The sequence below is a fragment of the Halyomorpha halys genome, unplaced genomic scaffold (assembly GCF_000696795.3).
Source record: "Halyomorpha halys isolate HHAL.00 unplaced genomic scaffold, Hhal_1.1 Scaffold551.1, whole genome shotgun sequence".
Lineage (NCBI taxonomy): Eukaryota > Metazoa > Arthropoda > Insecta > Hemiptera > Pentatomidae > Halyomorpha > Halyomorpha halys.
This window is the reverse complement of record NW_027112864.1, coordinates 289434-301185: the sequence shown is the minus strand read 5'-3', so window position 1 is coordinate 301185 and position 11752 is coordinate 289434. Positions and strand designations below refer to the sequence as shown.

Below are 11752 nucleotides of genomic sequence, written 5' to 3'. Positions count from 1 at the left end.
AGAAAAATACTGTTTGATGATAGTGTTAAGTTAATCTGTTATTAAAAGTTTTATATCACGCTGACAGTTCAATTTAGTGAATAGATGATGAAAACTGAATGATTAAATACATTGAACTGTCGCCATTGATAAATAGCAAACTAGAAAAATATAGGTTATAAATTATCTATGAAACCTTGAGAACCAAAATAGACTATACCATATTTTTGTAAAAATTGTTAATGAAACATTTTAAAACAGCATAAAATGCAGTAAATTTCTATTACGTCCATATATTTTCTTTCAATTAATGAATGAACGTAGAGCTATTTCATCATTCATTAGTAATTATACCAAATATTTTCGAGTTAATGGAGATATTTATTTAATGATTCGAAAAACCCCAAACACGCTAGTAGAACATTCCTGAGAAGATCTAAGAAAGAGACAATCTAATAAATAACAGCTTTTATTATACATTCATTTATGATTTGAGTTACTGACTCAACACTAAAATTAAAAATTATTATATCGTATTAAATATTATTATAGTCATATTATTATAGTATAGTAATAATAGTAGGAAAAACTATTTATAGTTAACGAACGTTTCACCCACCTTGGCAGCGCTTCGTCAGGGCTGTCTAGATTTAAAAAAAAAAAAAAACTAAATATTAATAAATAAATATGACAACTTAATAAAGCAGTTATCATCCCATCCATGTTTTAATCAAGACAGCCCTGACAAGTCGGCCCAAATGTTGGTTAGCAATAAATAGTTTTTTCTACTATTATGGTACCTTCTTTATCTGTCCATCTATCTGTCACTATTACCCTTTTCATTTACTATTTACAACCTTTAATTTTTCTTATTATATCTTACTTTTCATTTTATACCCCTGTTATTTTACACTTATGTTTTTTCTTTTTTCCTTTTTGTAACTATAGTGTTTGTGTTTTTTTAGCCCAGACGAAGCCCTGCAACGTGGGGCGAAACGTTGGCTCAATAATTATCTATAATTTGAGTTTTTTTTTTACGGCACCTGGGCCATATTCCATTCATATATTCTTCAAATATTCAATGTGGGACTTAATTGAATGCAAATAATTTTATTTATACAATAATACTAGTCTCGAAGAAGTGAAATTTTTTTTTTCAATGCTGTGAAGTTTAGTAAATAAATAAATTAATTTGCTCGCTAATATTTATAATATTTAATTTTGATTGCGTTGTATAGCGAAGGTAGATTGGCGAAATATCGGAAGCTGGTTGAGAAGTGGAAGGTGAGCTAAAGATGCGGAGTTTATCCTAGCTGGGTGTTACACATTTCCGGTCGGCTCTCATTGAGGGAACGTAGGGGTGGGGGTATCAATGGCCGCCGGTGGGGGTGGGGGGCTCATTCATAAAAAGCTAGTTGATATATCTGCCGCTAGGGTCGCCCCACCGCCTCCCTCAGTAGTAGCCGTGCTCTCAGAGTGGGTGCATCTCTCCATCTCTCTCTGTAGTCAGTGTGTTGAGTCTAGAGTGTAGGTGAAGTGTGATTGTACAGTGTTGTTGAGGGTAAAATATGTCTTCTTCTGTCTACAACATCAGGAGTAAATCAACAAGGAGTCAGGATTGCCAACTCACCAAGTAAGTCCACATCCGCTATGAGGCCGGAAGTTGCTAGCGTTCCCATTCATTCATCTCCGTGCCGCACCTCTCACACTCCTTCACATCTGTCTCCTATAAGCCCTTCAAAATCCCTAAATGCAATCGAATAAGACGAAATCCTCCCATTAATAGCTCAATACATTGGCAAAGTTTCCATATTCATTCATAATTATATCTATTCATTCTGAAATCGTTCATATGGACAATGCAATATGAATGAACAGTCCATTCACAACTTCATCTCATTGATAATCACTATCTTATCCTCAATTGAACACAAACCAAATATATTCCGTCCAATATCACTACTCAAAATAATAATCTCAATGCATATTATTTAAAAAACAAAAATAAAAAAACCAACATAAGTATTTCCAAACTATACTATACAAAGTACAGTACAATTCTAAAATAATAATACCTGAAAATATAAAAACAATAATCATCTCATCAATTTCAAAAATTCGATTTTTTGAAAATTGATTCATGTGTAATTTATATTGAGAGTAATCTATCGATTTTTTTTTATCTTACGTTTACCAAGAGGATATGAGTCATTTCCGGTCCTGTCTCCATTCACTACATTTGGTATCGGTCGAAAAAAAAAAAAAAAAAAAATAGTAAAACAAGAAGGTTCATTCATGGGTTTTTTATTTAAGTTTTTTTTTTAATCGTATCATTTTTGACATGTAATGTTTTTTAGGATAACAAGATGGGGAATTATGTTTTTTACTTTTTTTTTTGTTGAAGAAAAGTTGTATTTCTTTGTAGTTTTTATTGTTTTGATTTTTTATTTTGTATAGTATATTTTGTATTAGGTTGAATAGGTGTGTTACGTCGCTTTTACGGATTCGTCCCCTCTCCTTCATACATGTGGGTCAGTTGGTACGTAGTCTTCTACTACTACCAGGACGTACCTTACGATCTAGTATACCCCTATGGATATCCTGACAAATCCTGAAGATATCCTCTGGAAGACAAGATATCCTGACTGGGCTATACCTGGCGGTGTGGGAGGAACTCGGAGGTCTGTGACCTTGCATGACCTTGTGCGAGCTCTGCCGCCTAAAAACGGCCACCACTAACTGTATCCGACCGCTCCTTCTCCTCAATTCTAGTCTCTCTTTTTACTTATTTTCTCTTTTATTTATTTAAATTAAAACTATAAAAAAACTTATAAATTTTATGTTATTTATTTTTTAATTATTTACAATTTATATAAAGAAACGCTTTCTATTAAAATGTATCTCGCTCTGAAGTCCGGTCCGTAATTTTTGGAAGTGAGAGTGGAAATTTTCCTTTGGAGGCAATCCAAATCCGTCCGAGTTTTATTTGCTTATTTTATAAAAATCATATCTTCATATTTCCTCTTATATTTTGAAAAAAAAAAATTATGATAACCATTAACTATTAAATAAAATATCGTAATTTAAAAAATATTCTTATATTATATTAATTAAACAGAAATTGCTAATTAAATATCCTCATATTCACTCTCTAATGCATAACATTAATTAATCTCGCCGAATATTTATTATATTTTCCTCGATACTTTATAAAAACTCGATTAATTGGAACCTGCTTCGTATATAAGTCAGGATTAAATAAAGTAATTAGACATCGATACTTTCTCATATTTTTTTTAATCATAAATAATTTTTTTTTCATCAGATATCATATAAAAAATCTAATTTCAAGAAAATGTGCTCTAATTTTTTATGTTTAGTTATTTTATAATAAATTAAAAAGAGTATTTAAATTAAAAAAAAAAAACATGAAAATAAAATAAATATGATATAAATCGTTGTTTTTCTTATGAAGGTTTTTAGATTGATTAATTCGTTTCTAATTTTTTAATTTTAATGTTTTAGTTTTGTTTTAACAGTAGATTCTCCCTCTATTTCATATTCAATTTTTAATATACTCTTCGAAAGTTCACTTGTAAAATATGAGACTTATAACTATTTAGGCTTATATTTTGAAGTTATGGAATACTTTCTAGTGTTTTTTTCCCCAAATATTTGATGTTTCCTATTTATTTATTTTTTAAAAATTAAAACAGTTATTCAACAAATGAAATCGAAAATAAAAATTTTAAAAATCATTTTATTAGGCAGGACTGTTAATGAAAGAAGAATTATTCAAGTATTTGTTGCTTTCTGTAAACAATTAAGTCTCAACTATAGACTCCTTACTCCCACTTGTATCTAATTTTCGCTTCAGATATGAAAAGATAATTTTCATAAGTTATAGTTGAGTTTAGTTTGAAATAAAACGACTGAAAAGTTCTTTTAAAAAATAATAATAATAATTTTGAGCGTTTTAAATCTCATTTTAAGAATATTTTTTCTCTTCGATTTTATTCGATTCCCGTTTTGAATTATCTTCAATCTATTGTGTTTAGAACCACATTCCTTTGAGGTTAAATGATAGTGAGTCGAATAAGTGGGCTCCCGAAGACTATTAAATGCAAATGTATGCACGTATTTTTTCATTTTTTCTTTTATTTTTTTCTTTCCCTTTTTTGTTTTTGTACCTCCCATTCTGAAGCGATCGTAGGCAGCTTTCAATGCCACACCACGCCGTCTTTTTATTTCTCTTCCACATTCTTACTATGTCCTTTTTCCTTTTTTTTTCTTTCTATTATCCTGCTGGCCCACACCTTGCGGTCTTCGCCATTAACCATTTGTTCCTCAGTAGGTCGGAATTCCATTGAATCCTTTTTGGACTATAACCGTTGTCCACTTTGATAGAATTTAGGTATACATTATTTATAATTTCTTTTTTGTAGCTACTACAACTCATTACTAAATTATATGCGTTTAATCTGCATTTTACATGTTTATTTTCTTATAATGTATATGTATTTCTTAAAATATCCGAAATTTAGTTGTAAAATAAATAAATAATGACCGTATAAAAATAATCTAAAATCCAATATGTATCAAATTTAATTCCGATCCAGGTATTTTTATTCGATAGCATAAGAACCGGAATTAAAATTCGCTGCATTTTGTTTAGATATGTTAAAGGCCTCGTACCTAAGTCCAGGATATCATTAAATGGTTACTGCCCCATTCCTATGGGTTGTAATATGATATTAAATAGTATAAAGTAATTGTTTTCAAACTGAGTGCTGCGGCACCTTGGGGTACCCAGAGCGAAATATATACAGTTTTCTCGAAATATATATCTGATTCTAAATGAATGGAATATGGTCCGGGTGCGGTAAAAAAAAACTCAAATACTAGAATTATACTATTTTATTGAGCCAACGTTTCGCCCCACGTTGCAGGGCTTCGTCAGGGCTGTTTTGACGCCAATATTATAATTATCTACTATTTGAGTTTTTTTTACCACACCCGGACCATATTCCATTCATCTATACACACGGTCAATCAATAATCTTCCAGACTGATTTTAAATTTTTCGAATATATTCATGTAATTAAAAAAAAAAAAATTAAATTCTTTATTCTGTCCAACACCACTTATATTCTTATAAAAATTCACGATTTTTGTTTTTTCATTACATTCCCATAAATGTTTAAAATAGGTGAGAATTATTTTCTTGTTATCTCTTACTCATTTATACGGCTTATCGATAAGACCTACCTCCGCAATTCATAATTTCCGTTCATATTTAAATTTTAACTTAATTTTATCTATTTCATCGATTCTATAATAATTTATCGATTTCTACAGATATTCCTCAAACATATTTCGAAAAATAAAGTTTTGTAAGGCCGAACAGATGCTCCGGCGGCCGGAAACTCTCCAACGTAGGCGTGATTAGAACCCGTGGCGTTGGTCTTTTGCCCACTCGCTCTTGCCCACATAGCACTCCCGTGTTTAGCATATTTAGCAGAGTCGTAAATATACCGAAATTATTCTCTGCCTTTTAGAAATTTTATAAATAAATCAAAAAAACCTGATTTGAATTTGTTTATTCTTCCACGCATCAGTTTAAGAGAAATCTTATTATTATTTTGTTATAATTAAAATATGCAATGTATATAGTAGGTTCGTTGTAGCTAATGGATTTTTTTTTTTATGGACGTAAATAAAGTGCACACAACGGGAGAATGAAAAATGTTAACTACCTCTTTAAACAATGGATTCTATTCAAAACATATTTACTGTTGGAAACCACTCAATTGTGTTTTTCCCTATTAATTATGTTTGAAATTTGTTTTTAATTAAAAACAATTCGCTTATTGTTTTATTCGTTGTATTATGTTATTGAATGCAGACAATATTGTTATTTTACGTAGTAGAATTTAAGTTTTAATTTAAATGGTATTCAGGAGAGTATCTGTCCGTCTTCACTTTAGAATGTTTAGATTTCAGAGCATATTTCCAAAAAAAAAAAAAAAAAAATCTCATGACTTATTTACTTTCAAAATCCAATCCATAGTCAAACTTAAACTTTTAATCAAGTTGAAATTGTTCTTAATGTTTCCTTAATAAAAACTTAAATCATTATAATGAGGTGTAGATAGTTGACCGTAGATTAATGATTGGAGAAGCTTGTCGGGGGGTGCTGTCAGCAAAGAACAACATAAATAAACAAAACCATATTTATTTTATGCCGACGTTTCGACCTGCATTTCAGGTCTTCATCAGGGCTATAGAACAAAAGAGATAACAACATTTAGAGAAACATACAATTGAGCCACGATTATCAATCAATTTAAAAAAAAAATTATTATTCAATTATCAGTTATCAATTTTTTATTATTGATGATTTAATTCAATATTTTGTATATTTCTAAATCTGTTTGTATACTGTTCCTTTTCAATTGTATGTTTCTCTAAATGTTGTTGTTATCTGTTCTATAGCCCTGATGAAGACCTGAAATTCAGGTCGAAACGTCGGCATAAAATAAATAAATATGGTTTTGTTTATTTATGTTGTTCTTTGCTGACCGCACCCCCCCGACAAACTTCTCCAATCTTAAATCATTATATATGGCATATATATGTAATGATATATTCTAATGTAATGATGTACTCTTAAATATATATTTATTTTATTAGAAAACATTTTTGAAAGAAATATTATAATGTAATCGAACTAATAAAACATATATAATATTTAATCGAACTTAGGAATAAATAAAAATAAGTTTTATTTTAATAATAAAGTTTTTATTAGTGTTTGGTTGATTTGATTTTTTTTTCTGTGTTCAAAAGTTTAGATCATGGTTAAAAATGCAGATTAGTAGTCTTGTATTTTTTGAACACAGTAAAAATAGGTACTTTTATTTTTTTTTTTGTTTTAATACTAAAACTTAAATAATATTGCAGAACTAAATTCGATGAATATTTCTTAATTTCGAATTTCATAGATACTCTATCTGATATCGATCAGGTCTATTCCTATCAGAAAATAACACAGCCGTATCAAATGTGATAGCTTGTAAGCCATTTTTGAAAATGTAGAAGTCAGAAAAAATAACATATGGATCTTACAAATCTATATATTTTTTGTAGTATAAACTTAGTGATTTTTTAATAGATTTACGAGGCACCTTATCTCAAAACAATGATTGGTTATTTCTACAATAACTAATCTGTTACATGTTATGCTGCGATATCTCATAAGTCTGAAAAACATGATACTCTAAAACATTTGTACATAAAGCAAATATATATATAAAATCACATCTCGTATCTATGGTCGTTTTGTACGATATGCTTATAATTTTTTTTCTGGCCGAGAGATTTTTCGAGTGGTATCTAAAATTAATTTATTTTTTGTTTGGTAGATTGTCCAAGTCGCAGTCAATAAATATACAAAATAGTAAAAAAAAATATATTTTTAGTTTTTTGTACCTTTATTTACCGCCAAACATGTTTCGACAATGTACTTAATACGTTTAATTTATCTTCTTAATTAACATCTTCTTTCAATATTTTTTTTAAATGGCATTAAGTTTTTTTTGGATTTAAGTTTTATCAAAGCTTAAGTCACAAGATATATATATCTGAGGATTTAGATTAAATCAATGAAAATTAGGAAAAATAAATATTAGCAAGCAAAGTTTCGGATGTGATATGATAGTTTCTAAAATTAAGTTATTGTGGAAGAAATACGGTTACCAATAGCCGTTACGTCTTTTTTTTGTTATGGATATCGTCAGATGATAATTCTGTTTCTCAAAAACGTTTTTATTGTTGACTTTTTTTTTCTTCTGCCCTAGAATGGTTATGTTTCTGTAAGGACATTGCCACAATGCGAAGACAGCTCCCATAGCGACGTTAGAGTATACAATATACAATATGTAGTATAGATAATGGGGTATGAAAAGGCTGAGGAGCCTAGAGGTTGGTAATGGAGCGGATGCCACGGGCATGTCAAAGCCATTGTTATCCTCGGCCCCATTCACAAACGGCCGCCATTCATACCCGACCGTTTCCGCTCAAGGATCGCCGCACCGGATGTCCTGCCTCCGTTCATCCGCCCGGCTTCCGGCCACCTGGGACCTCCCTGCCTTAGGACCCATCTGCCCCTTGGGAATTTTAAATCGGCTTTTGGCCTTTTGGGGGCGCACCTCATTGTCATGGAGTCCCCTTCTCTTAACTTCATTCGGGGTGGCTATAAGTCATGTCATGGCAAAAAATATTTTCAATTAATCAGTATACACATTACCCTTCGAGTGCCGAAGTATTATAACACAACTTTTTATAAAATCTGGGTTGATGATATAATTTTTTTTATTGAAAATTGCAACTGTATAAAAAATTTTACAGAGCACATGATACTCTTGCGAACGAACCATTCAGTAGTGGTACATTAATCATTGATTTAAATTAGATCCCGTAGCAATCTTCTTTTCAGAAGCCTCGGAAGATTATCAAGAACTAATGTGTTTGGGTGGGTAAGGATTTAGTAATAAAAGGAGGTATATCTATTTCGGGCCAGATCTGCAACGAATGGGATGTTGAGGTCTTGAGTAATTCTGAGTACGTAAACCTACTCTATATGAATAGCGGTGTAACTCCCAGCTTGGTAAACAAAGTTAGCTGATCTGCAATAGATTTTGAAATATTTGTTTTGTCAAAAGTCTTAATTTCTAGAAACATGGTTGAATTTAAACGGATCTATGAGGCTTTGAATCCCATAACAAGCCAGGTTACCTTTTAAAATTTTTGGTTCTAAATCGTGATTAAAGAATTTTTTATCTGATGTTAATATAGTACCAAAACTGCCAAATAATAAATAAAAATAAAATAAAACATTCGAAATGGACTTGACTAGTTATAAGAAATTGTAAGATTTTTTCCTTACGTGAAAATTTCGAAAAATATTAGTTTTTCCACGCAAAGAAAGATTTTTAAATGTGAAAATAATAATTGATATATACAATTTGAGATTAAAGATCCTAAGATACCTCTACGCTTAAAGGCACATAAGAGAAAGGAGATATCAGTAGTTATAAACAGTAGTAAATTATCATCAAAGGAAATCCGTCCTTCTTAGTTAGTTTTTTTTCCTTATAAATCTTTTAATTATAATAATCCTTGCAGTAAATGCATTGTAAAACTAAAAATGCGCTTATAAAGGTAAAATATTCTTTCATGTATAAAGGGATAAAATCCCTAAATCCCTTAAAAAGAGATTTAGCTTTATACTATCTATTGTAAACAATGAGGGATTTAGGATATGATATTGATAGTAACAAATAAAGCAAAGTATATATCTTACATGTTCTTAGTAATTTAAAATTATTTCAATATACCGATTTATGGGAGAATATATATAAGGAATATATCGTGTTCGTGAAAAATTTCGAATTCGAGTTTTTGACGGAAATACATTTTTTGATGTCCCACGAGTCCGAAAAATAGTCGTATGTCTGTATGTGAACGGCCTACTTCAAAAATCAAAACTTGTACGAAGCTGAAATTTCATATTATGGCGCATATATGTTTAGAACATGACGGCGACTTATTCGAAAAAATCGACTTACTGGTCGTTCCACTTTATAGAACCAATTTTCTCTAAAACTGTTCTAAGGATTTTTATATCAGAGAAGGGTCTTATAGACGAAACGAATTAATTTTGTTTATTTTAGAAGAATAAACAGTGCTCATTGTTAGCAATAATAAACAATAAATTGATAGAAATGTAAAAGAATTTTATGAATGAAAAAAGGAATAGTAGAAAAATTATATGGGAACGGGAAAAACCGAGAAAACTTTTTCCTGATAGTGTAACCATTTTTTTTTTGTCTATGATTGTATTTTTGGTAGGAAAAAAATTATATTGGTTTTTCCTAACTCAAAAAGTCTTAAAAAATGAATTTTAATAGCAACAGAATATACTTTTTTTCAAATAATGAAGAAGATGGTCGGGAGTGCGGTGAAAAAGAAACATGACAACTATTAGCCTACGTTTCGTCCCACTTTGTAGAGCCTTATCAGAGCTGTTCTAGTTGAAAGAGATCTCTAAGATAGTTATCTTTTGTTTCCTTTTGACCGCACCCCCGACCATCTTCATAATTTGAAAAATATGGTCAATCATTTTTATGTATACAAAATTTTTGTTTATGATTTTTCCTTTCCTGGTCTTTATATATATATATATATATATATATATATATATTGTAACGCAGAAATCGATTTGACTTCATCACAAGCCCCACAAAACTTGGGGACGTAAATTGGGTGTTGAGTGGGCGTTACTCACCATGTAATAAATAAAGAAACTCAATTAAGAAATCAAATAAATCTCGGAATAGAAAAATAACAATGAAGTACAAAATCGCCTTCGATGGAATAAAGATAGAATTATCTCTATATACATCCAGAGTTTGGCAACTATGAAACTAATAGCTAATATTGTCATGGATACCATATTTATTTATCAATGATTCATTCATGAATAAGAGTTGTATCCATAAAAAATTCTCATTCACCCGTTTCATTATATGCATTTTAAAATAAAATTTATCAAAGATCTCAGTATCAATTAAATATAAACATATAATAGTTTTATTAATTATTTTTTATTTGACTGATGTTTTACTAATTTTTGTAAATTAAAAAGAGTAGTTTTTTTTGTATAAGAATTAATAGGGTTATTCATGTGTTAAATGTTATAAGTATAGGATTGTGAGAAACCCAAGTTCAAGTCATGTTAAAGGTTAAATGTATAAGAGCTTCTAGTGGATTTTTTGAGCAACTTCTTTTATAACCTTTCCTTTCAAGACTTCATGTTATTGTTTACTTATAAGTTTTGATTAAACAAATTTATTACAACATGCTCAAAGTGACTTGTGACAAAGTGAATCAAGATGAGCTAATTGACAATTGTCGTTAGATTATTATTATTGTCTTATTAGTTTTAAAAACATCCAAAACAATACTAATACACAAACTACCAGTAAATAACCTAACACGACAACAAATAAAACGGTGACGAGTTCAGCTAGTCTGTTTCGTGACGTCATTCTCCATTTAACAGACTCTCAACTATGTTACATGTTATATCGTTTTAACATGCTAAAAGAAGGAAATATTTATCCATTTAACATTAGTTTTTCCATGTTATATGTGGAGCTTGGTCGTACACCTCAAACCGATCTCGTGAATGTACAACTGCTCGAAGTGTGTTTCTTTGCAATTCAATTTAACAAGGCGATGTTGGTAACTTTCCAAATATTCAAACACCGCCCACATTTCAGGTAAACAACGTTTAGTAGCCAAACATTACTGTATAGCCGGCCCTAATATTATTTATAAAGCGCGATTCTAAACATTTAATATTTTTTAGATATTGGATTCATTAAAAAAAAAAAAAAAAAAAAAAAAATGGTACATTTTCCTCGTTGTTATATAAGCGGAAACAGTGTTGGCAACTTGAGTTAAAAAAAAAAAACTACTCCTATAAGGCAGTTGTAAGCCATGACAATGATACCATTCATGGCGAAGTCGTAACGTACGCCCTATTTGGCTGTCACTCTTTGGAACCGTTCTTTTGTAACCGGTTACAATGGTTACTTATTCGATCTGTCGCTGTTAATATATTTTACTTCCTCATCCAGAGGTTTCATTCAATTTTTGATCTTTATTAAATTTAAAAATAGTATATAATATAACCAAATCTAATTTA

The 11752-nt window shown here is 30.1% G+C and overlaps 1 protein-coding gene across 1 annotated transcript in view; it reads left to right on the top strand.

Moving 5' to 3' along the window:
• The first annotated feature begins 1420 nt into the window (after positions 1-1420).
• Positions 1421-11752, top strand: part of sty (sprouty) — a 52111-nt gene continuing 41779 nt past the window's right edge. Inside the window, exon 1 of the mRNA XM_014426111.2 lies at positions 1421-1612. The gene's annotated coding sequence lies outside the window, so the exon portion shown is untranslated. The remainder of the gene's footprint in view (positions 1613-11752) is intronic.